Source organism: Acomys russatus, chromosome 6, assembly GCF_903995435.1.
Source record: "Acomys russatus chromosome 6, mAcoRus1.1, whole genome shotgun sequence".
NCBI classification, from domain to species: Eukaryota; Metazoa; Chordata; class Mammalia; order Rodentia; family Muridae; genus Acomys; species Acomys russatus.
The window spans coordinates 81,701,653-81,728,074 of NC_067142.1; the positions used below are offsets into that span (position 1 = coordinate 81,701,653).

Sequence of the window (26,422 nt, forward strand, 5' to 3'; positions counted from 1 at the left end):
GAGGTTATACACTCTCTATAGCTCTTAGGAAGGTTATTTATTGTCCATCTTGAGACAGGCATCATTTTTTACAAGGCAAATGCTATATGAAAATAGATTCTTTACTCTCCTGCTCTTCCTGTTTGCTTCTTTTTCTCCTTTAGTCTCTTCTCTTTCTTTTTTTATTTTGCCTTCTCCCTTGATTGTAAAGCCTTTCTGGAGGGACAGAGCATGTATAACCAATCGTTGAACATGTATGTCTCTTGAAAAGGGAGCAGCAACAAGCAGCCCCTACAGCTGGGGAATATATCTTCTGCTCACCAGCGTTCTTGGGGAAAATGTTAGGTTGCAGAAATCATTTCATGCCCTGTATGTTTTCCAACATAAATCAGGGAGACTGTTAACAAGTTATAGCCCTTCTTAGAGACTGCAGCTCTCGTGCCTCTGTAAACACAGCCTATATATTTTTCCAAGTTATTGTATGTGGAGAGAAATCCAAAGTTGTCTGTGTAATGACCAGTCCCTCAGTTATGAGGAGTTCATCTTCCCTTTAGTATGGATGTTTGTTTTCTGAAGGTTGCGGAATTAGGACATAGTTGTGATGCTCCTTCAGGCCAGTCGCCGTAAGAGTCAGAAACTTGCTTTTTACAGATAAATTAGAGATGGCAGGATGCTGGTTGCCATCAAAGGTCAGCAGCAGTGATGGGAAGCAGTCATCCGTGGAATCTGGTAGCCGTTCAGCAGAGAACAATGGTAGACCTTCTGCTCTCAGTGGCTCAACCGAAAGGAGTAGACTAGATGGTGCCCAGTTTACTTCCCTTAGAGTCTCCTTTAAATGACTGAGAATAATAACAGATCAACCAAAAATGATGCTCTGATTTGCTATTGTTCTAGAAACTATTTCTTTACACAGAACCATATGCTGTGGCTATAAATGCTAGTATGTAGAGACTATAAAAGAACTCAAGTTCACTGGCTTGGAGTGGACACCCCATGGGACTTAGACATTGAGGTTTAAATGCAAATGTTTTCCTTATATGCCAAACATTGTTTGTTCTAAATAGACTCTGTCTTTCTGCATAAACCGTCTTAGCCAATTTCCTAAACCACTTCATAATAGCTGGTGTGACCTGTTGGAGTGAAATATTGTTTTATCAGTGATACCCCAAATGCAAAAAATAGTTGTTCTATTGTGATAGAAGTGATATACATGGCAGACAGTGTTCTTCACTGCCTACACATGTTCTACATATGGCCGAGTAATGGTCTTCAATGTGCAGATACCAGGGTGGGGTGCTGAGCTTTCAGAGATGAATCTAGAAGTTTGAATAAGTAGACAGGAACTCTTTTAAAGTGGCTGAAAGGGATTTTGAGAAACTTCTATGAATTTTAGAGACTGACAGCAAAATAGAGGGCTTTACTTTGCCTCAAAATAGTAAAACACTGCTAAGTATGTGGCCTGTGATAAGACTTGGGTATATTTGGTTTTTTGAGGGGTGGTGGTGTTTTCTTTTTTTTTTTTTTTTTTTTTTTTTTTTTTTTTTTTTTTTTGTTTTTGTTTTTTTTTCTTTCTTTTTTTTTTTTTTTTTTTTTTTTTTTGTTGTTGGTTTTTTTTTTTTTGTCACTGAAATTCATTAAAAGTAGAACTGAGGGAAAAATAGAGATACATTTACTCAATGCACTCATAGGCCAAGATATAAGAGGAGAAAAGGGACAAGGTATTTGTTGGTAGCAGGAGTGTGTGTGTGTGTGTGTTTCCTATTTTAACTGAGGTGTGGGATGCAAAGACAAATGAAGAGTGATGCGTCGTGGTGCAGGCCTGTAATCTCAGAACGTGGGAGATTAAAGCAGGCCTGGTTTTCTTCAGTAGCAGAATGAGGACCTAAAACAAAACAAAACAAAACAAAAATATATAAACAAAAGAAAGCCTACCAAAGTACAAGGGAAATTAGTGCACAGAACCATTCCCTGTCTTCCCTTACGGGTATAACTCTGTCAAAAAGACTTGGAGTTGGGTCTCCAGTTCTCATCTTAGAATTTCTGCTGGGCCACTCACTCGTTTGTGTGACTTTGGGAAATTATTAGTTCCCTGAACCTTTATCATTTGTGAAAATTTAACTAATCAAAGCATTGTTTCTGAAGATGGCTGTGAAGGTGGAGTGAGAATTGGGCCAGCCGAGTCTGCCCAGGTCTGACTATTTAGATCTGATCTTTGGATCTGAGTGAGTTCATCTCACTGCAGAACTTCTTTTGTTGGTACTTTTCTGGCTTCCTGTGGATCAAGCAGAGAGGGAGCAAACAGGAAGTAGCACAGAGGTGGGCATCTGAAGGTGGCAGGCATCCCAGAGGCATATAGACAGTGCTACATCAGTAGCTTTATTTACTTCCCCCCAGAGGGGCACTTCTTGTCCACATAAGCAAGTAAATGACTTTAGAAACAAAACCAATGTATTCAGTAATTGTTTTGTTTGTCTCAAACATTGCCTGTCACGTGTGCTTTTTCTGTAACATTGATATTAATCTAAAATTTATGCATTTTGGGGAAAGCTACAGGAATAGATGTTTAGTGATAAATACTTATAAGCAGTGCTATAAATTGCATTTGAAAAAAATGTCTTCATGGGTATAAGGTTAGAAGCAATGAATGGCAGCTCTGTTGACTCCAAGTGCAGGTGTGGTATACATATCTTTTAGGGATATTTTTATGAATGGTTCACTGATATTAGCCTAGCCAATTTTGCCATTATAAATGAACTATATTCCAAAGCCTGTGGTGAAGGAATAGGTCAAGGGCTGTTCAAGAAATAGGCTGTTTGTACAGACAATGCATTTATAAACACAGATTCAAAGAAATATGTTTGGACTCTGTCTGAAACTGGGGCAACCTTAGCTGACTCCCAGATAATGATGGGCAGAGTTCTACACTCCGTGGCCTGTTGAACCTAGAAACTCAGTAAAAGTAGAACTCAAAGATGTCATGAGATCAAATTTGTGCTTGAAAGCCAATTGCTGTTCATTTTTGTCTAAACTATGAGGCCCTCAGTCCATGGCGGACATGTGCTAAACTCAGGGAAAACAAAACCCAGGAAGCTCAACTAAGATTTTGGTGCCATGAGCTTTGATAGACACAGATGATTCGTGAGTTGCAGATGACCTCCACGCCACCACGTATTGAAAGTTGCCTTTGAAAACCTGCCTCTGGCCAGGTAATACAGTCAGCCCAGCTCGGATTTCTTTTCCATTTAGCAAAATGTATTGAACATATTGTGCCTTTACCACCGTGATAGGTCAGTTAAGCAACACAGCATAATTTCAAGAGATAGTCTCTGCTTTAAGACATCCATGCTGCCTTTAGGGAAATATAATAACGATTAAGGTAATAGCACTGAGGACCCAGAGTAACAGTTCAGGGTTATGGGGCCTCCAATCCATCCCTAGCACTGTAAACAATAACCAAACAAAACTCAGGTACAGTAAGAGGAAAAACTGTACAAAATATGACCAATTTATACAGATGCCTCAGGAGTGCTTGGGTTCCTCAGAGAGGCTCACTGACATCCGGGTTTCAATGTCCTAGCTGTGTCCTATTTAAGATGTGGTTTTCCCATTTATGAGTTGGCTATAGTTTCATTTCTATCATAAAATTATTGGGAGGGTCAAATGAGGGGAAGGGTTTCCTTTACTTTTGTTTGTTTGTTTGGTTGGTTTGTTTGCACTGGAGATGGACCCAGGACACGACATATGCGAGGCCACTGCTCTACCAGCAAGCTGCCCCTCCAGCCCTAAGAAAAGATTTGGAAATGCTCTCATGTGTTCAGTAGGGGCTGTGAAGATTGTGGGAAGGGAGTAAGGAAGGCTCAGCTCTTAGAGACCTGCACTTTGAGGGAAGGTCCCGCGTTGTGATTGACTTCATGCCCAGTGTCTGGCACCGTGCCTGACTGAGAACAGAGGCTCAGCAAATGTTTGTAAATGCGTGAGTGCCAGCCTCTGCGGTCCGTCCCCAACATATGTTAGCCTTTAAATCTTCACAAAAATCTTGAATGGTGGTGAGATTTCATCCCTTTCATAGATGAAAACAACACCACCACCAACTAATGCGGATATTTTGAGCAACTGTTGCTCTTGTGTGGGTGGAGTGGTAGAATCAGGGTAGTAGTTTAACTGGACGTCAGAGCTGACTTCATTGGTGACATGGGGTGGCTTGCACAAAAGCCTGCATTGCTATTGTTTCTAGACTGCCGTGGGGCTGACATGCAAAAAGAAGACCTCATGTAGTTCACCATTTCCTAGTTAACTCCTGGGCTAGCCTTCAGACAAGGAGGGCAACAGTGCCTCGAGCTCTTTGCTATATTTCCGGTGGCCTCCGTGAAAAGGCTACTTGTGATTTCCACTCTCTGAAGTAAGGTGGGCAATGCTGAAAAACATCTTACCATAGGCCGCCATGTGACCTCAACACAGGGCCAGGAGAGACAGGCAAGGAAGCATGGGCCTCGCGCTGTTCAGTGACTTCGGTGAAGTTTGTTCTCGGCCACTGTCTACCTCTTATCATGGCCCCCAGTCACTTCCCCCTTATGTTCCTTTTACTTTTACTCATGGAGGGCCAAAGAGATGCCTCATTGAGTAAAAGTTCCTGCCAACAAGCCTGATGGCCTGAGTTTGAGCTTTGAAACACACGTGATGGGAGGAGAGAATTGACCTCTGACCTCTGCATACACTCCCCCCACAACACACAAATAAATTATATAATAAGAACACCTTTAATTTGTGGAGAGAGTAGAGCCTCAATGCTTCACTCTTCCATGTTAGGACTGATAAGTGAGGTGGCTCCCGTGCTGGTGGGCCAGGACCCATATTCTTCTGTCCTTGGCACCCCAGTGTCTGTAAGAGTAGTGAGGTCACTTGGAGTTATATTTTGCAGTCACCTCCAGCACAGTGGTTGTAAAATCCTCTCCTCTCAATTGGCACAGTCTAGATTTTGGTATGAAAGGACGGGCTCCTGCACCTGTCTCCTCCCAGTTTATCTCGTAGGAACATCATGGGAGTCCCAGACAAAGGGGCGGGGGAGGAGAAAAACAGAGGGAAGCATACTTCAAAAAAACACTGGATGCCGGGTGTGGTGGTGCACCCCTTTAATCCCAGCACTCAGGAGGCAGAGGCAGGCGGATCTCTGTGAATTCGAGGCCAGCCTGGTCTACAAAGCAAGTCCAGGACAACCAAGGCTATGCAGAGAAACCCTGTCTTGAAAAACCAACAAAACAAAACAAAACAAAAACACTGGATGAAGGATCGGGGGTGTGGGGGGTGGTGGCTTAGCCAGAAAAGTGGCTTCTGTGCAAGCATGGGCACCTGGGTTCCGATGCCCAGCACACCTGTACAAACCCCGAATGGTACCACATGGAGGCAAAGAAGGAGAGCCCCGAGGCTTGTGTGGCCAGTCACTCTAGCCGATTACTGAGCTCCAGGGTCAGAGATAGATAACCTTGTCCAAAGAATAAGGTATAGAGTGATTGAAAAAGACACTGGACATTTATTTCTGACCTCTCCATGTGCAGCCATACACGTACATGCACACATCCATATAAACACATACTATAAACACACATAAACACACACAACACAAACTGGATTAACTGGTAAAGTTCTGTTAGCCTATAGGACATGGTGGGTGAGGACAGCCGAAACAGAAGCTATGTCCAAGCTAAGTACAGGGAGTGTCTTGTACTGGTGCCACATCTAGCAGGTGCCAGGCTTTTGTTAGCCGGGTGCTGTGCTGGGACCCGGAGCTGAGACACGGAGGTGGGGAGACTTTTTCCACACTCCTCCCTGACCTGTGCTGGAGTCCGCTGGGGTGAATTGTGTGAAGTTGTCAAAGGTTGCTCTGCTCTCCAGCACTTGGCACAGGCTCCTCTGAAATGTGATACCATTGGTTTTCAGTAAAGGTTCCTTTCTGCAGGGCTGCAAACCCAGCTAGCTCAGCTGCTACCCTGTACACACAGCCCGGGAGACGAGCAAGCAGCACCTTCCCAGCAGCCTTTTGAACCCGAGACTCTCCTCGATCCTTTCTCCACGCAGGAAGTTTTCCTTCTCTGTTGTCAGATTTAGCACCAGGCTCCTGGCATCAGATCCGAGCAGGCTCCCTGCTGCACAGTAGAGAGGCTTGCTTAAGACATTTGTCCTTGAAACTGCACCAAACTCTTGGAAGAGCCCAGAACGTGTAAGTATGTATGATTTAGGCAGCACTAGGACAGGGCAAAGCTGCAATCAACCATTATACAATATCCGATTAGCAGTACTGGAGGGATTTTTCCGACCTTATGTTACATTCAGTTTCAGTTCGTTCTGAGGCAACAGATCAATTGTGGCCTCTGATACTGTGACTTTGCAGCAGACGGGGGTTGTAATATCTTAGCTTTAGCTATTTGCCCTTTTCATTTAGCACATAGATGCGGCTCGTGGGCCAATTATTGTGGGCATTAAACTGTACAACTTCTTAATTTTTATTAGGGGTGATAATTGTTGGTCTTGTCCATCCTGAGAAACAACTTAGCTTCGGGGGCAGGGGAATGTTTTTAAAGAATTAGCTACATAAATTCATGCACAATGGATGAGTTTGTAGTGTGTTTGCTCTCAGAAACTGTACTAGTTTGCCGTTATAATTTACTCACAGTATAGTCCTCTGAGGTTCGGTTTTAATTGAATCCTACTCAGTGTTTGTCTGGTGTTTGACGGTCCTGTATGCATCTGTTTAATTTACTTTGCTGGGGGTTGCAGTCTGGTTAAACCTGTGTTTTGATTCTAAGGGCTACCAGGTGAAAGAAATGTGCAGGGCTCTGGGGGAGGAGGCGGTGGATTTGTTTGTTTGTCCAGGGTGGTCCTTTTACCTCTGAAAGCTTTTTAGGCACCCAACCTGACCGGCTGTCATAGAAAGGACCACAGACCAAACACCGCTGGGCTATGAGTTGTCTCTCAGCCTGCCCACTTTTGGAACTCCAGCCCGTAAAAGCTGGTGCCCCCTTTCTATCAATTTTTAATCTGCAACAATACTTACGTTTATAAGATTAATTTCTCTCAGATTAGCCTGATTGATAGCTGGACTGTGGTTACTTAAGAGCCTGCTCCCTGGAACCCACAGCCCAGATGCATTCCATTTAACTAGTGAGTGTAAAAACGGGTAACCATGGAGTCAGCCACCACTAACTGGCTGTGCACTGGCTTGTTGTAAACAATACAAATGAGCCCGGAGAGCAGGGGCAACCAGACATGAAATGATTTTAATAGAAATTACGGTAAAAGGTCATGTGATTTGGGATCCGCTTCTGTTCAGTTTTAAAGGGAAAGTCTGGTTTTTTCCCCCTCTCCCCTTCCCCCCTTGCCTAGCTCTAACCCACTAGAGTAGGTATCACGTTGAACTTGACAGGCCCCACTCTGGGCTTCCACAGAGAAAGGTGGCCTGCGTGTTATGGGCAAAGTGTGGAGACTTGTGGATTTTCAGTGGTAAGTACCTTCATTTAAAAAGAGGGCTGAGTATTTGGGCTTCTTTACGGAAGGCCATGCTAACTGGACACTGCAAGTCCTCTAGATGGAACGGGATCATAGGTCACTCCATTCTTTCCCTTTTAAGTGGCACATCTGTCTTGTTGCTTCTTCCTGGTTCTCTGGATTAATCTGTAACCTTGGTCTTTTTGAAAAATGCTATTTGCTTTCAAATCAACTTTTGAAGGATAGTGAGTACACGGAGGCTTGTGGGGAGGAGGAGCTGGGTCTAACCTTGGGGTTTTGTTTTGCTTTGTTTGTTTGTTTGTTTGTTTGTTCTTTTAATGCATCCAGACCTTTTCTGGATTCTCAAAGGGCCAGGTCTCACAATGGCATTTGCATTTCTCTGAAAGAGGTGGTGAGCGTATGTGAAAATGATGATCTTTATAAAATTGCTTTCAACTAAAGACACCAACAACAAATGAACAAACTGCACCTGTGTTAGGTACTAACTCAGGGTTAGTTTGGTGAACTGTATCCAGCTGTGCTCGTAAACAGAGACAAGCAGAGAAACATGGTTGACAACTTTAGGGGGCTTAGGGCCTCTCAGGGTTGCTTGTGCCCTTGCTCAGATTTGGAGGTGGATCTTGTCACACACAGTGTGGAGGAGTAGAGGATGCTGTTAGTCTCACACCTGCATGGACACTTTAAGCTAAGGACTCAGAGGCATGCTTGTCTTAAAGTGAAAGAGCACTGAATGGGTGTTCTAGGCGGTGTGTCTGATCTTCCCTTCTAGGTTGTATAAATGGTCACATGACATGGGAACAAAAGATAATGATGTGCTTGTATGTTGCCTCCCTTTGATATATAGATTCTTTTGCCTGGTGATGTAACTGAGTACCTTGAAGTGTGTTGCGAGGTCAAGCTGAGTCCTATAGGCTCCAGGTGCATCTTTTCCTATTAGTACCACTCAGGTAGAACCAATCAACCCATGGAAGTTGTGAGCTAGGAGCTCAAGGAGAGCTAAAAGCAGCGGCTTCTCCATCTACTCTCAAGACTTTTACCTAGCCAACTGTCCAGATCGGAAGTGCTATGTGTTAACACTGTGCTTATGTTTATGAGTGGTGGTTGTTTCTAGAACTAGTGTTTTAATGATGCTTCAGTAGCGTTGAAGCCAATGAATTCTTCAGAAAGCCCTGTCTGAGGCTGTGGGACTAGGGTCGGCGTGGTACTTTAATACCAGCTGTGCTCATCAAAAGGTGACAAAACTCAATTAATTAATCTATGTTGAGGGAGAAGAGTTTCAAGCACATGTTGATACTATCATGTCAGAAAGAGGTTTGGGGCAACTGTAATAAAAATACAGTTCCTAACTAATGTTTTCTCACCTTGAGTCCCTAAGCTGAAGGACACAACTAAAAATGCTGTCCATGGCCACTTCGAAGGAGGCACAGTCTGGGGAGATGTGTGTGGTGGAGTCTTTGCTTTTGGCTGAACAATTTTAAGATTTTGTATAAGCTGACTTCATCTCTGTGACCTTTGTACCCTCATTAATAGATGGAGGGCATTAAAGCATGCGAGTGATGACTGAGAGAGTGAAAGGAGATAGCTCGTAGAAAAGTTCAGCACCGTATCTAGTACAGTATATGTGCTTAATAAACTATTGCTAGTTACATCGTTTCTTTTGATTGAAAAAATGCATAGTTAAGTAGAGTCCTGCTGTGCGCAGGACAGGGAAGGACAGCATCTGCATCTCAGCCTGCTTCTGCAGCCATTCGTCCTCACTTGGAGATGGCGAGTCAGTACACTGCACTGTGTAGTATTCTGCACATCATTTTATTCAGAGCCCACTATGGTATCTTCCATGCTTTTCATTTTTATGCAGAATTATTTAGAAAGACCAATTTAGGTTTTTGAAACTTTCTTATTGCAGATTAGAACTTCTGATACTATGGGCACTGAGGCCCTGTATGGAGTCTCATGGCTAGAGCTGAGGGCAAAAGGACGTTTAGACCTAAGACATTTAATTACATATATGACACTCCCGCTAGAGTTGAGGGCACACATGGACAGTAATAAATAAAACAAAAATTTCAAAGAGATAGTTATTCTAATCCTAAGACTTTAAAACTTAGTGCCCCTTAGTTGGCTGCCAAGGTTGCTATTTGTATTAAGAACCAGTAGCAGCATGCCTGTCACATAGGGCTTACACCGTCAGGGAGGTCGTTCTTGACACGCTGTTTATCTCTTTTGACCTTTGCCCTGTGGTTAAAGGTCATAGTCCTTCAAACCCCTTGCCTCGTCCTTTCCAGGTTTTGCTCCTTCCATTTCCTTGCCTTCCTTTTTCCCTTTCTTCATTCTATATTCTCTCTGCTACATTTCATTTCCTTTTTCTGTATGAATCAGAGAGCTTGGGAAAAGAGGGACAGGAGACCCGAAGCCTTTTGATGCCAGCTCTGGTTTTATAAATGGAAACTTTTAGAGGAGTCAGAAAAATCTGTTTTCCTTTCTCCTACTATTGAACTGGAGAGCCACATCTGAAGTGACCTGCAGACCCCAGGGAAGCCTTGCTCAGGAACTATTTGTTGATTCATTGATTAAACACCATGGAGAGAGGGGCATCAAGTATGGAGATCCCCTCAGTAGTGAAGGCTTTGAAACTCCACAGTGCAGTGTGCAGTGAGATGACTTCCTTGTGACCCTCCGACAACTAATCTCCTTTAAGAACTGAATCAAAGCAGTTAAGGGATTTTGTCAGATGGATTTTGTCTACAGTTGAGTTTTTGGCAGTTTCATGTAGAAAGCAATACATTCTCCATGACAATACGAATCTCTCTCTCTCTCTCTCTCTCTCTCTCTCTCTCTCTCTCTCTCTCTCTCTCTCTCTCTCTCACCCCAAGAAAGGAATGAAAACAGATTGCCAGAGGAGATCTCTAGAGAGGACTTCTTGTTTACCCATGACACTGTTCGGGCGGGGACAGCTGCGAGGCGGATGTGTTTCTCACACGTCCCTGCCAGCCTCTTCCTTAACTACCCTTGCCATGGTCCTGCCACCAAGCGAAACCAGTACAGAGAACCCTTTCTAGGATCTTTTCCGCTTAGAATGGAGGATGATAGCAATCCACATTGTATTTTTCCAGAAATCACAAGGCGTTCAAGGCAGGAGCTAAAAGTGCTTCATTTGCTTCAGCACACAGGTTGCTCAAGGTCATGCAACTTGTGAGTGTGAAGTCAGGGTAGAAGTTCAGAGGTCTCATTCCCATTGGCATGTTTCCAGAAGTCCTGCCTCAGAGTGCAACAGAGTACAGCGAGAAAGCGCGTATGCATGGGGCTAAAAAGAATCCAGCCTAGAAAATGGTGAGCCAGTTCCAAGTGACTACAGGAAGGAATTATGGAAGTCTAGGCTAAACTGTAAAGCTGTACTCTGAACACCCTTGTGACCTTGAGAAAGATAGCCAACCAGTCAGGGCTGTGGCCTCCTTTGCTGAGAAACTGAGATAAGAGTATCTCTGTTGTGAGTCTTAAACAGGATTGCCTGTGTTAAATGCTAGTCCTTCACCTGGCATGAAAGGTGGCAGCAAAATTCAATTGTCCATCTTTCCCTTTTTCAAATTGATGGTGGAGATGTGTATGGTAGAAACATAAGCAGAAGATTGTCAGTGCGCATGTAGGATGAGGGAGGACAACAGTTTTCAACATTTCATTGTCTTGTAGTGCATATATGTGCTACATATGTGAAGAGTTTCCGGTTGCTCGGTACAGAGTCATCTGTGATGATGGTGACAAAAATGCTGATGTTGATGGATGACGCTCAGCGCTCTAAGAATGTCTTAACACGTTAGCCTGGAGGTACTGGTTTCTTCTTTATACAAGGGAAGAAATCAGAATATTGGTGAAGAAAGAACAGCTAGAGACATTTAAATAGGACATGATCAGTAATTCCAGCACTTTATTGTTGATAATTAGTCTTGGACGTATCGTTCTAAATGATCTTCTTGTCCCTGAGAATCCTTTGCAATGTGTCTGTGGGGCTCAACTTCATGTTAAGGTTCTGGGATGAAGCAGATGATGAGCCAATCCACTCCATTTCCTTTCTTCTCCTGGACTGGAGTGATAGCGCCAGCTCCATCACAAGATTGTGCTGAGGACTAAGTTCATGAGGGCTGAGGCTCAGAAAAGTGTCAGGCTCACATTCAGTGCTCAGTGACTCTATGTAACAATTAGCTGTTTTTTGTTTTCTTGTTTTTTTTTTTTTTTTTTTTTTTCAGCACTGTTTACTAGAACAGTGTCTTACCTTGAGATTCTCCTCCGAGTTTCCATTCTTTATATCATCCACAATATTATAGATACATGAGGCTGATTTTTAGTTTAAATAAAATGGTGGCTCTTCTTTATCATGGCATTTAAGTAAGCACTGTGCCATGTGCCATGTAACTAATCCAATACTCTCATTATTCTTATGTGATTGATATTTTCATCTCCATCTTATAAATGAGAAGAGGAAGCCTCCAAGAGCTGTTGGAACTTGCCCATATCTACAGCCAATGAATGACATGGCTGGGCTTGGGTTTATTCTTCCTGGTGTGTATATTTCTTCTGCCCCACTCAGCTGGACACAGTTTGCAGGACCTTGGGTTTTTTGTTTGTTTTGTTTTGTTTTTTGTTTTTTGTGTTTTTGGTTTTTTTTTGTTTTTTGTTTTGTTTTGTTTTGTTTTTTTTGGTCTTCAGAAAAAGTAGAAAAATTAGATTGCCTGGAATAAAAGATGACAAATAAGAGGAAGATGGAGGGAAAGGGAGAAAGAGTAAAAAAGAGAGAGAAAGACCGAGACACATTTCACACTTAAATCTAGAGTCATTCTCATTTTAACCCATTTTTAGCATTCTTTAGTCAGATGCAGAGCAAAATGGTGGCTTTGAGACTTGCGCCACGAGAATTGAACCTTTAGGTCTGGGACAGTCTTCTATATTATGCTTTAAGAGTTTTACACAAAAGTAGACATAAAAAGAGGAAGAAATCCAGACACATCAACATGACTAATGCAAACATCTTCATGCTTCTTAACATGCTAACACTGGCGGGGGAGGGGAGGGGAGGGAAGCCTAAAGTCCTCTTACATTCTCGCAGCTTTGGCTCACATTAAGGCTGACGTTCACAGAGAAAACTACACATTCGATGTGGTCTGGTCCTTTTCACTTAAAGGACCACCTCCCCCCTAAACTAATTTTAGAAAATCTTCTAAGTGAAATAGGCCATGTTTTCTTCCCAACATCCCACGTTAGGAAACCTCTGGCCAGGGAAGCCGTTCTCTGCGGACACCCAGAGAAAGCCTCTTGTCTCATCCAAGTCAGTGATAGTGGCATCATTGGCTTGTAAGGATTGGAGGACACAGATAGAGGGGAGTTACACATACCTAGGTGTGCAGTGAGGGTCTTGCTGAAGTAGAATGCATCCCGCACATATGGGTTTGCTGCAGTCTGCAAGCTGGCAAGGCCATTGCCACGTCTTTGAGAAGTAATGGAGGGCTATGGTTCCTATTGTTTTCTAGAACAAAGGCTGGGTGCTAGAGAGTACTGTGCCATCTTGTGCCTTAGCCTCCTGGGGCCCACCGGGTGCTATGGCATTCTCCCCAGATGGCCACCCGTGGCTCCTGTGATGTGGCACTGGCACACTGTCTGTGGAGCAGATGGGGTTTCCTTGCAAGTGGTACTTCCTGCTCTGCATGCTCATTTTGAAGATGTAGGTTGGGGGGAGTGCAGGGGGCCAAAAGCAATAATGTGCCAAACTTTGGTGTCAGAAATGAAATATGATCCAAGGTAGACTGGAAAGAGGGGGATGCAAAATTCTAATTCCCAAGGTCACTGTCAAGGTCAGACTACTTACAACAGTTCAAATGTTACAGGATTTTGTCCACCTGTCAGGGACTCACAGCCCTTCTTGGGAAAAATCTAGGAACTTCCCAGCCCCGATCTTCAGCGTTTTTACATGCTGCAGGTGGAGAGCAGGGATTGACAAAGGAGGAAGCTATGACTTTGCCTTTCCAAGGTCACAGAACCATATGACTATCCTTGCAAGGCAGTCAGAGTGTATGCTTGGGGATTTAATAGTTGCTTCCGTATTGCTTCAAGTAAAATAATAAGCAAAATAACTCTCTGTTGCTCTAAATATAAATATTTCTTCTAATAATACATGGTGCTTGTGTTGTGGATATTTTGAAGCCACAAATTACCATTCTCCTTTTACAGCTGAGTTAGCTTTACATGGTGAAATGGTTTGTTCAGAATAAGTTTGTTAAAAAATAACAATACTAGAAACTGGCTCCCTTAGTCCCTAGAATGGTGTTGATCTTGACTTACAGAATCTTCAACCTGGAAGAGGTTTGAGAAAAGGTGGGGCTAGTGATTGAGCATGAGGAAAGGCCTAGAAAATTGTGGGAAGAAAACATCTGCAAGGTCATTGTGTATTGAAAATAGTAGGCAAGGCTACAAGAAAGCAACAGTCACGCATATTGTCCTCCACAGAAAAACACTATCAGGGTCTGGAAAGATGGATCAGTGCTTAGAGCATTTGCTGGCTACACTGAGGGTCCTGTTTCTTGTATCCACATCGGGGATTCACACTGGCCTGTGACTCCAATTCCAGGGAATCTGACACCTTTCTCTGACCTCCTCAGGCGCCTGTGCTCATGTGCACAAACCTACATATACATGTGTGTCCACAAAATGGAAAATAAACCTTAAAAAGAAAGAAAAGTCAGAATGAGGTGGGACAAGAGAGGAGGGCAGGGGAATGAGACAGGAAGGGTCAGTGCCCTGTGAAGGATTTCCCATGATGCCCATCTCCTGTCAGTCCCCAGTACCGTTCTATTTCTGAGGTCACACAGAGCAGAGACATAATCTATCCTCACACGGAGTCAGGCCACTCAAAGGAAGAGAAATGACTTTGTGCTTATCAGCTTAAGTCTTGTGGTATCAAGGTGTAGGGCCACCTGCTTCCCTACGCAGTAGAGTGGCCCTGTCAGTGACGTCATCTTAAGGAGAGCCAAGGAAGAGTTAGATGGTGCAACACCCCTTCATCCAATCTCTTTAATTAAAAGATAACTGACTGGCTCTATACTCATTGAAATGTGGGTACCTGTTTCATATTTGTTTTGCTTTGGAATGTAGCTCCGTTGGTCAAATGGCTGTCGGGAGGTGGAGGGAATGTGTGCCTTCTCCCTTGCGAGCTTTGATGACTATCAAGTAAATAACATCCCAATACAGCTGTGTGTATTTTAGGATGGATTTCTTGACCCAGCTTAATGCTAAGACCACGACAAAGGAATTATGTCTTTTGATAATAGCTCTGAAATCTTCGAGTTGATCCACCACAGTCAGCATCTGACTACAGATTCCCGGTAGAAGGTCCACTCCAACTATTGGAATGATTCCAAAGGGCTGTGTGTTCCTGGCAGGTGGAGCAAACTGGTGTCATGTGAATGTCAACTTGGTTCCTTTGAGCCACCATTAATACCAGTAGCAGCTATCACAAAATACTGTATCATCTTCAGAATGTCAGACTATGACTTAGGATGAACAAGGCCAGTCTATTGAAAGGATGCATGCTTAGGAACGAGGCAAGTGTCTCGTCCTCTTAGGGTTGCGTCCAACCTGTGCATTCACTGCTGTGCGGTTCTCTGCACCACGTTGCTGAGTAATCTGATTCTAGGAAAGTTTCACTTTGCTACCCCTAAAAATTACGGGAGAACGTTGTGTACACCTATTTGGTTTGTTACACGGGCACAGTACACCGCAAAGGCAACAGATAGAAGAAGATCAGCTGTTATGTATTTCAGAGTTCCAAGCTTTTGAGGCTATGGAAACTTTGTAATTATTGTGGGTAATCTTGCAGAAAATTAAATGTTGAGTTTGCATATATGGAGGAGTTTGGACTATTTCGCTCACCATAGCTTGTTAGAGCTAAACATCTCATTGACCCTGCCAGGCTGCGGGGTTCACTTACTGCTAGTAAAATGCTATTTGTGGTGTAAGTCAGACCTGTGGCAGGGTGAGCACTTCATGCCTCAGGCATGGTTTACAGGACCTACTCACTTGTTCCAAAAAGAGTTCTGACTAGTAGTTCTGAGCTTGAGATAATTTCCCTGCAAGGGACACTTGACAGTATCTTGACAATTTAGATTGTTATGGTGGGATGGAAAGTTCTGTTGGTATCTAGTGAGTGGAGCCTCAGGGATGCTTAAAACACCAAGTAGTGAGTAGGCAGGTCCTCCAACAACAGGCACCCTGGTGAGTTATCAGTTCTCAAGTATTGACAGTGTCAAGACCGGGGCCAGGGGCAGAGGGCGCCTGTTTTAGACCCACACAGAATAAAAGAGCCAACAGGAAGTGAATGGGCATCTAGAATAACTTTAGGTTTATAAAATGGTTGGCACTGTTATCATGACTTCTCGCCGTAGGCTGTAAAAGAGACACGAAAACCTCTACAAATTACAGACAAGCCACACACTTGCAAATGTTGAAGCCACAGTATGTGTCTCATGGCTGACAGAGCCACCTACCGCAGCACTCATAATTTAAATGGCTTCAAATTCTAGAGAACTTACTGAACGTACCAGACACTGTTCAAAGTCTTTGGGCTTGTGTCAATTCATCTAAGCCTCAGAACAACTTCACAGTGGAGGTACAATGGCTGTACCTCCAATCCTGTAGCCTGCGGGACTATAATGAGCTCCTGACAGGAAGCAAAAGGAATGGGCAGTGATGGCAGAAGTATCTGGAAATAAGGAGGGGTTGTTTTCCTGAATGCCCTGATTGCTCAAGCTTTTAATCTATGGGACTATTATTGTAGGAGTGTTTCTCTGGGACATGAGGGTTCCTGTCATAAAGTAGGCTTATGTTTGCTTCTAGAGGGAGGAGGGAGAAAACTTATGTAACACTGTGTGGTCCAGTTCTGCAGAGGACCCCATGCCTGCCTGTCTTTTCTCCTGTGGGCACTATCCACTGAGGCAGGTTTTAGACTCTGTATGTAAATGACACAGGATGAGTATCCTTTGCAGCCCAGCCTTGCAAACATGAGGTAGTCCTTCTCTGCTGGGACTGCCCCCTTCAAGCTGAGTTTGCAGAGGGGAGATGGTGCTTCTCTCTTAAAATATCACCATAGGGATGAGTTCAAACCCACTTAAGTTTGAAATAAAAATAAAATAAAATTTTCTCTGAGAAGGCCTCTTGGGATTATCTTCGACTATACATTCAACAATGGGATTTCCTACAGGAAATGCCACATGGGAAGCCATATTCCCAGTGGAGATTTTGGATGGAAGCTTCTGGGAGCTGGGATCTGCTGCTTTCACCAGGGGAGTGGGATATAGAGAATTAGTTTTGTGATGGCTATGTGTTTTACCTTTGCCAAACTGGACTTTTTGTATTAGACCTAAGTTGCCATAAAAGCCCAGAATGGACAACATTAAACATTACTAGAAATGGATCAGCATTCTGAGCATTGGCATTTATGGGACACAATGCATATCCTCAACAATCTATCTTTGTAGTAGCTGTTCAGATACCTCTTCCCTTTTCTCAATATAAAGGAACTTCTGCTTGAAAACCAGTGAGCACCTAAGATGGGGAAATGGAATTCCCTCACCTGTTTTCATGGCAGAAAAAAGGGCAGGAGGGATGGCTGGGTTGGTAAAGCATTGGCCTTGTAAGCAAGAGGACCCCAAACTCACAAGGACCGACACAGAGAAGGCCAGTAAGGTAGCCTGCACCTGTAGTCTCAGCCCTAGGGCATAAACAGAGTAGGCCTGAGAGCTGGGTAGAACAGCCCAGGTCCAGGGGTTAAATACATAGCCACCATTTGTTTATTCCCTGAAGGGTTCTCTGTGCATAAAGGCTGACCCCCTTGCATGAAATGGCTTGACACTGCTCAGGTTCAGATCCTACGGCTATCTATAATTTATGCTCCGAAGACTGAGTGATGTGAAAGACACAAAGAAGAGAACAAGCATAGTGGTGCCATCTGGGGTCACATGCACACACTAGTGGTGCCGTCTGGGGTCACATGCACACACTAGTGGTGCCATCTGGGGGTCACATGGACACACTAGTGGTGCCGTCTGGGGGTCACATGCACACACTAGTGGTGCCGTCTGGGGTCACATGCACACACTAGTGGTGCCATCTGGGGGTCACATGCACACACTAGTGGTGCCGTCTGGGGTCACATGCACACACTAGTGGAGCTGTGAGAAACTGGACTTGCACATTCTCCTTCTACAAAACATGTCTGAGGACCACAAACTTGGGACTTCCTCGGCGTTTGTTAGAAGACAGAGGAGGCTCAGCACTTGCTGCACAAATGGGAAGACCCAAGTTTGGCTCCCCAGCGCATAAAAAAAGCTGCATATGGCAGTGCACATCTGAGTCCTCTGTGCCGGGGACAGACTGGGACAAGTAGGTCCCAGTGGGTTGCTGGCCAGTCCTTCCAGTGCAAAGGGTAAGCTCTAGGTTCAGTGGAAGACCACCCCACCCCCCCCACAAATTAGAGAGATAGAGGAATATACCCAATTACGACCTCTGGCCTCCACATACATGCTCATGGGTACATGTACCCCTGCACACATGTTCATACATAACACACACAAGTGCCAAATGCAGAAAAAGCAAAGACTGGGATAGGGCCAGCTGCCTCGGAAAGAACTCCAACGGTTTGGTGCCTTTATGTACTCCAAATTTTGAAGACACCCCTCTTGTACCCTGTGGTGCCCTTTTTCTGTAGCAGGAGACTCTTAGCTCCTCTTCTGGAAGGTTCTTCTGACCCCACTGGAGTCTGAATGTGAGCCTGTGAACTTGCTATCCCTGTTTCTAAGCGGTGTTTTTTTTTTTTTTTTTTTATGGTGGGCCCCACGTGGTTAGGCAACCTAAATGATGTGATAATGAGGGTAGAGTAAAGGTCACAGGATTGTTAACATGTGTGAGGAGATTGTGGGCTTAGCCTAGCAGGCAAGGGAAAGGCCAGTACACCAACTGTAGGCAGACTTCAAAGTGTGTAGCTAGTTTGCTGCGCTAACTTAATTATCTGTGCTATTGATATCTTTGAAGAACATAGCTATACCGTGGATACGGTTACTTCACTGCAGGAGGTAGCAGAAGGTGGCTTTCTCCCTTGCCAACTTCCTAAAATGCTTGTCAGAGTCATCTGGGTTGCATAGTCCTCTCTTGGATTAAATATAAAAATAACCCTGTACAGCATATCCACACTTTTTCCTGTCTGCTGAAACAGCAATCTCCTATGCTTTTTCTAGAACCCATTAAAGAGGGAAGAGGAGAGGAGGGGGTAACAGTATCCAAAAACCCCAGAGTCCCAGGCCAGATATTCTTTCTCCCAGGACTGATCCCACAGATAGAACTCAACAGAGTGAGAAGCAGGCAGTGGTGCTGGTGCCCACCACGCTGCCTTTTGATTACAGGTTGATGAACTGGATGGACTCTATCCTTGTTTTTATTGTGGTGCCTGCTCTTTCTGGCTGCATTAGATTTACTGGCTTCTCTACCAGAAACCTGCAAGGGAAAGAAATACAACCCAAACCAGGTGATGTTTTCATTTCTAAGCCATAAAAGTGTTTGGTGTTAAGGGATACTGGACGCTATACACTGAAAGGCGGGAATTTGTCTTCACCCAGTTTTTTGCTGCTCTAAACCAGCCTCAGTCCTGTTTGCAGTGGTGGCTATAAAGGCTTTCTGGAGAGGACTTCCATGCCTGGCCTTTGGTGTCTGCTCTTGAGAACTGAAGCCACCAAGATTTGCCTTACTATATTATTGTCCCTGTAAGGAGTTCAAGTGTCTGCGTGTCCTTTGTGATGTCTTATGGGTAGGATTTTGAAGCATCTGGTTCTGCAGATTTCGTGTGTGTGTGTGTGTGTGTGTGTGTGTGTGTGTGTGTGTGTGTACCTGTACATAGATACCCATGCACACAAGTGTGTATCTGTGTACACATGTGTACCTGAGTGCACATATGTGTATATGTGTGTGTGTGTGTGTGTACCTGTACATAGATACCCATGCACACAAGTGTGTATCTGTGTACACATGTGTACCTGAGTGCACATATGTGTATGGGTGTGTGTGTGTGTGTGTGTGTGTGTGTGTGTGTGTGTGTGTGTGTGTGTGTATGTACAGATGTAACAACCTCAGCTATATCTCTTCAGGTGCCATCGACCTTGGTTTTTGAGACAAGAGTCTCTCACTGGCCTGGAACTTGCCAGGTGTGCCTCGTTAGGCGGCCCAAGCACCCCAAGGGATCTTCCTATCTCTGCCTTCCCAGCACTAGGATTACAAGCATGCTCTACCTGGCTTCTTTTAACTTCGGTTCTAGGGGATCAAACTCAGGGCCTTATGCTTTCAAGGCATGCACTGTTCCCACTGAGCGTGCTCCCAGCCCAGACTTGTCTCGCAGCAGGACAATCTGAAGTGTAAAGAGGCAGAATTACCCAAGCCCCTCACTACACAGAAAGCGAATACACTGCCCTGTTCTTTGACACCAAAATGTGGCCCGCAGTTGGAAATCTTGGCTGTTAAATAGGCAGAGCCTGGGGTTTGGGGGAGGAATTTTCGTCTTTTCATCTTTCTCATTCTTGTAAAATATCTCACACGGTAAGTATGCCATAGCCTATAAAACATGGTCATTTTCATGATAAAAATGCTATGGAGAACAGCCAGAGTGTCACGCAAAACCAGCTGCAGCCTCTTGCATGACATTCTAAATATTAATACAAATACAGTTAATTTGCACGCCAGGGGTGTCTCTGGAATCCATTTTAAGTTGGCGCTTCACTTGGGCTTGAGATTTCTCCGTGACTGCCCATGTTGCAAATGTTTACTAAACAGAGCCATGCTGGGCCACCCTCAGTCTATACAGGCCATGCAGCACATTCATTAATAAACACCAGGTTCTGAGTAAAAGCACACATAGGTTAAGGATAGATAGCTGCTTCTGTCCTTGCCTGACAGTGAGGCCATGAGGGGTGTTTTACCTGGTATCAAGCCACCCTGGGGGTGGGGCAGACGAACAGACAGCAAAAGTGACATACCTGTTATTTGTAGACAATTTATATATTTCTTAGCTCATTAAAAATTCTAGGTTAAAACATCCCTCTGATGGTTGGCTACTTCGGGGAGGAGCTCTTGCCCAGGTCATGCTTGGGCTCAGGCTGTGACCATGCATGTATACGCTAGCTAGAGAAAGCAAATGTGTTCTGCCTCTTCCTCTCCCTGGCTTCGCCTTTTCTATTTCTGCACAGTGAATTTAATAAAGAAACTATCTCAGAGTAATAATTCCTACAAGCCCTGGGCATTCCTTTTGGGTGTGGGGAAGAGGACTGACCTTTCCCTGTTTTTAATAAAGCCTCTGTGAATTTGGGGTTGCCTTTGCTGCAGTCCGATAGAGCTGTCTTCTTATTCCGTATTTGAAGGTGGGGTGAGCCCTTTATTCCCCTGCTTGGGAAGCAGGCAGCAGCCTTGTGAGAGGCAGCGCTTGTGAGGTTTGCACTCCTTTGGTTCTCATTTACATACATTTAGCTTCCTAACCATGTGCTACCTCCTTTGGAGGGGTGTCAGTTTGGTTATTTATTTGTGATCTAGGACCCCACTTATTTCTCAGAGATCTGAGAGATGGTGTTCTTACAAATTGGGATTGAATTCCTCCTTGCTGATTGGAAGGCTAGTTTATCCTGGCTATGAACTGGCAATTTGAAAGTTTTATTTTTGTCTTTGTCTTAGAGAGGAACATTTCTTTTCTTTCTTTTCTTTTTTTTTTTTTTTCTTCAACACATTGTTATCTCTGAAAAATCTCACCCATTATCCCAATGGATACTTTGGAATAGGGGAATGTGAAAGCTTTTAGTGAGCACACAGAGCACTTTAAAACTATTCCTTATGGTCACTGAGAACACCGAGCACACTGGAGTAAAAAGACTACCCATGAGAGCTTGATGTGTTTTGAGATAGAATAATCGGAATAAAACAATTGTTTCTAAGGGATTTCTTTCCCATGGTCATAAGCAGATGCTGATAAATCTGTTTCTATTGTTCTAAAATGAGGCATCTACACTCACGGGCATTTATTCCCTGTGTCTGTCTGCCCACCTCGTGTTCAGCCTTGGTTAGACTTTATGGTCCAAAGTTCATTCTCACCTTTTGGGTCCCAGCACGTTGCTCAGGAGATGGAAGCATTTAGATGCTTGGAAAGGCAAACACCTCTGGATGCTCAAGCCGTGTTAAACATGGTCCAGCCAATAGGTTTCTAAGAGATTCTAATCAATAGTTAGGGGGCCTTACCCTGAACATGGTACTAGCCTGTAGCTCTCTATCTCTCAACACCACAGTGTCATGGCCTGGCTGTGCTTTCCGTTCTTTTTCTTTAGTTCTGTCAGTTTAATTATAAAATATGAGAAGCTAGTAAAAGTGGGGACCCCCAGGAGGAAAGGGGGTAAAAATAAAATCCCTGAGTGTCTCTATATTGTCTCCCATGTTAAATGTAACTTTACAAAGGCATGTTTTAAAATCTAGATTTTATATATGAGAGAAGAGATGGCAGAGTATCTCTCTATGTCTGACTTATTTTGCTTAATACAGTCTTCAGTTCCATCCATTTTCTTGTAAATGACAGAAATCTATTCCTTGTTATGGCTAAACAATACCGTTATGTATGTGCATCACACAACATGCTCATACGTACACATATACATATATGTATATATAGTTAGATAAACATACATAGCACTTTTAAAAAAATGTATTCATCTGTTGCTGGGTATCTAGGCTGACTTTGCAACTTGCTCATTATGTGTAGTACTGCAATGGGTATTTAGCTTTTGTAATGTGTTCACTGCCCACTGTGCATTCCCAAACACCATAGCTTAGTCTTGTCCTTATTTAAAAAAAAAAAACCCAAAGCCAAACATCTCTTAGCTTAGCTGTAGCTCAGGAGAAGACCATTTGTGCAGCATGCAGGAAGACCTAGGTTCAGTTTTAAATAAACAAACACCTGATACATTTTTTAACTCTTTGTCCCACTTGTAAGCCCTTCATTAATCTCACTCCTGTCAGTACAGTCTGTTGAGGCACCAGGGCTATGATGTATAAAGCTTGCCTGTGCCTGAACTGCACAGATTTTCACATTTGCAGTAATGTTCAAAGTGTACATCTGCTCCCTGCACTTTATGAAAATTGACAACTGGACCTAGAGATTGGTGTGCTTGGTCCTTTTATCAAGATTATATAGTTTTCACTAGAAAAACTAGATGATTACTGAAATCCACGTTGTCCCTTTGGCCAGAGCGAACCTCTGCAAGTTGGTTCTTGAGTCCTTTCCTCCCCACCTTGAAAGCCTTTGATAGCTTCACAGCTGTCTGGGAATATCCAATGTCCTAAGCTTGTCTTACACAATTTCTGTCTTAGACCTAGGTTGAGCCAGTTTTTCAAGGGGCTCTGTGTTTTCAGGTAAGAAATAGTACTGAAAGACCCCTGTCTGCCTGATGAGCTTGTTCATTGTTTTGTACCTTTTGGTAGATGACAAGATTGTAAGATACAGAAGCATGTATGCATATATACAGTTTGTATATACAATTGACTTTATTCTATACTTTACGCACTTTTAAGCTTATGTCAATAGCTCATTGGAATTGTCAACTCCAATTATATGTAATTGCTTTTAAATCACTCGTGTTTTCTTCATTCTTTATGAGTCTTGCATGCCTAGGACATGACAGAGTAGAACTAGACATTCCAATATTATTGTTTTGTCACATATTTTCTTCATAGTAGTTTTAGAAGAAGAGGATTAATACTGGTGCCAATATAGTTGTTGAAAATTTTAAAGCATTTAAAAATACTTGTTTCACTCTCCTTCCCTCATTTTAGGATAGTTTAGTTGCATTAACACTGTCAGGGCAGACACTCTTAAAAACTCCCATCTGTTACATCCTAGCTGTGCTTTTGTCTGAAGCCTATAGCTAAGCTAAGTATATTACCAAACTTCTGCCTCAGTTGTGGTCCTACTGTAATAATTTTGATTTTTTTTTTTTTTTGAAGTTTGATCCTTAGATAGGACTCATAGGGGCAGGCGTAGGTTCTTTCCTAAATTTATTGCTATTTGCTCTTTTTGTATTTGCAAGATAGTTTAGTCGGTTATAAAATCTTTTTCTATCATATTGAAGGGCTTCTCCATCTTCTAGTCTGAAATGTTTACTTTAGGAAATCTGACACTGAGTTTTCCTTATGTTATAGGCCATGCAGCCTTTCACTGTCCCTAGAAACCTGAGCATTTTACAATAACATTCTTTGCTGTTGGATGACAGTCTCAGGCGTATCGTGTAAGTTGTCAAGTCCATCATTTCAATCAGAACATGCCTGAAACTAGAGTTTTTAGTGTTTGTTCTGTTCCCCTGTATGTCTTCCTTGGAAGCTCTTACCACCCAATTGCTTCGGTTTCTCCTTGTCTATCTTCCTGATCCAGCTCTTCCCTTTTAACCATCTCTTTCTCTTCCTTTCTTTGAGATTTAAAGGCTTTTCTCCTTTTAAACTTCTGTTTAAACAAACTGTGTTCTGTTTGTTTCTAGGTTAGTTGAGTAGTTCTGAAATAAACTTTTGTTTTTATTTCTGATTCTCTTCTGTCCTGTCACTACACTTACGAGCCTTTGAATCTTATGGCGGTGTCCTTTATAGTTTTAATGATTTTGCAATATTTTCAAGCTTCTTTTGAAATGGTTTTATTGCCACTAGGGATGTTGCTCGGCTCCTTCTTCTGGTTTGTAATTATGATGCCCTTGTATGAGATTTGACCTTGATATTTTTCTATCCTTCATTTTTATGTAAAATTAATTCCTGATATTTTGGTATAAAGTGTGGCTCAGAAAAAATCATATTAACTTTTCAGAACTCCCTCTGTTTCTGTTGTGTCAAAAAAAGTTGGCAATTACTTTCTAGCTTGGCTATTGTCCTTCCCCTTCGCACTATAGACCTTGCCTTTCAATTCTCCTGTCCCATATGACTCAAGTTTGAGCCAAACTGAGCAAAGGAGTCTAAATCCAATCCTTCCAGATGGAGAGGGCAATGAAATAAAAGGATTGGTCGCATACCAACTTGGTAAGTCCCTGAGTTTATTGTGTCTTACCGAATGGTGTGAGGAGGGCACCTGAGTCACACAGGAGTCTTCCTCTCTCAGCATTTTTTAGCTACTTGCATATCCGTGAGAAAACAGGGGCTTGTGTAGGGGGCTTGTGCCTCCAAAGTCCTAACATTTCGGGAGGGATTGTTAGAGTGCCTGATCGTCTGAGTCCTGCACGTGATCACAGCTGCTTTTACTTCAAGACAGTAAGATGATATCCAGCCTGGAAGTCGTACAGTCAATCAACATGGGGGTTCACCAGAGAAGAAATCCTGGCATCTCCATCACTCAGTGGGGGCTGAAGTTACCAAACAGCCATTGTTGGGAGTCAGTCCTCTCACCATGTGCCCTTGTTTTTCAATGTGAAGTATTATTAGCCTTCCTCTCCCTTTTGCTAATTGTTTCTGACTGGCCCATCTTAAGGTTCCTTGTTTTCAGGCTCACGGGTGCCATGCCACTTCTTCCTAGGTTTTTAGTTGGTGTTTTCACTTGTTTGCCTTTGAAAGTTCAAGAAAACGTTACCATGCCTCCTGGGTTTTCTGTAAATGCTGACAAATGACCTGGGATCTGGTTATCTGGTGGCTCAATTTATAGAGTAGTGAAAAATATCAAAAAGCTTTTATGTCAGTAGGGCCAGTCTAATGCCAGAATTCCCAACTACAAGTTGCTTAAGCTGTGTCCCTTCAGATGAGTGGCATACACGTGAGTAACGGCAGCACTAGAAAATGGCGTAGCATCGGGCCCACAGCGGACTCTTGACTCATGAACTCAATCTCAGTGGCAACACGTTTTAGAGAACTAGTCAGTACGGAAAAGCAAATTGGCCTAACACATCTGGGTATAACTTCTGCTTCCTGCCTTTAACAAACACAAGTTTCTATTCCCCAAAATAAGTCTGTAGCGACCTACAAAAATAACCGTAATTACAAAAGATAAAATGTAATTGACTATCTGGTTGAGTGCATTAGTCACTATGGACTAGTTAAGCATTTGTGTCCTTGAGTGCTCCTCAGTGACAGCCCAGCCTCCTGTGGGCAGGCAGGCTTAGTGTTCGTCAGGGTGCACGGCTGCTCTGTGGTTACTCTGGGACACAGGACCACCCTTACACAAGGGAAAAAGAGAGACAAGAGTAGGGGTGAGGGGGGAGAGAAGGTGACTGAAGGCGAGGGAGAGAGAGAGAGAATGAAAATATGGAACATCTCAGGAGAGAATTTTAGGGACCAGTGATGTCACGCCCCTTTTCCATACACACTGTGGTCAGAGTTCAGTCAGGCAGACCTCTTGACAACAAGGGAAGATGGGAAGGGTAGTGTACCTGCGTGCCCAGGGAGAAATAGAAATAGAGTTTGGTGAGCCAAGTGTCTCCTGTGGTGAGGAAAGGAGCCAAAAGAAAGAAGGAGGAACACTTTAGTCGGGCAGAGAGGGCATTTCAGCCAGAAATGAATTGCATAAGGACCCACGTGGATGGGCAGCTCCCTTGCTGTCAACAATTGAAAGTCAGCTGTCAATACAGAGCTTTACAAAAATTAAATAAATAAACGCAGTCCTTCCGGCAGCGGATGCAGGTCACTTGGTAGGATGCTTGCTTGCTGTGTATGTTCCCCAGCATGGCTGGCGTAAACCGGGCATGGCGGTGCGTGCCTGTAATTCCAGCAATAAGATCAAGACACGAGGGTCAGAACAAGGTCATCCTTGGTGATACAGAAAGCTTAAGGCCAGTGTGTGACACCTGAGACCCCAAGCTCTAAAACAAGGCACAATAAAAGAATAATCCTACTCAAAGGAAGAAAAAGAAAGACCGAGGATGGA

The 26,422-nt window shown here is 43.5% G+C and overlaps 1 protein-coding gene across 4 annotated transcripts in view; it reads left to right on the plus strand.

The window, feature by feature from the left end:
• The window catches only part of Esrrg (estrogen related receptor gamma), a 565,698-nt gene that overhangs the window by 5,276 nt on the left and 534,000 nt on the right, over positions 1-26,422 (plus strand). Inside the window, exon 1 of one of the 4 annotated variants that reach the window (XM_051148112.1) lies at positions 5,888-6,193. The exons of 2 other annotated variants lie outside the window; for them this stretch is intronic. The gene's annotated coding sequence lies outside the window, so the exon portion shown is untranslated. Of the gene's footprint in view, positions 1-5,887; positions 6,194-26,422 lie in introns of those variants that run through there. One more of the 4 variants, XM_051148109.1, reaches the window with a different exon arrangement.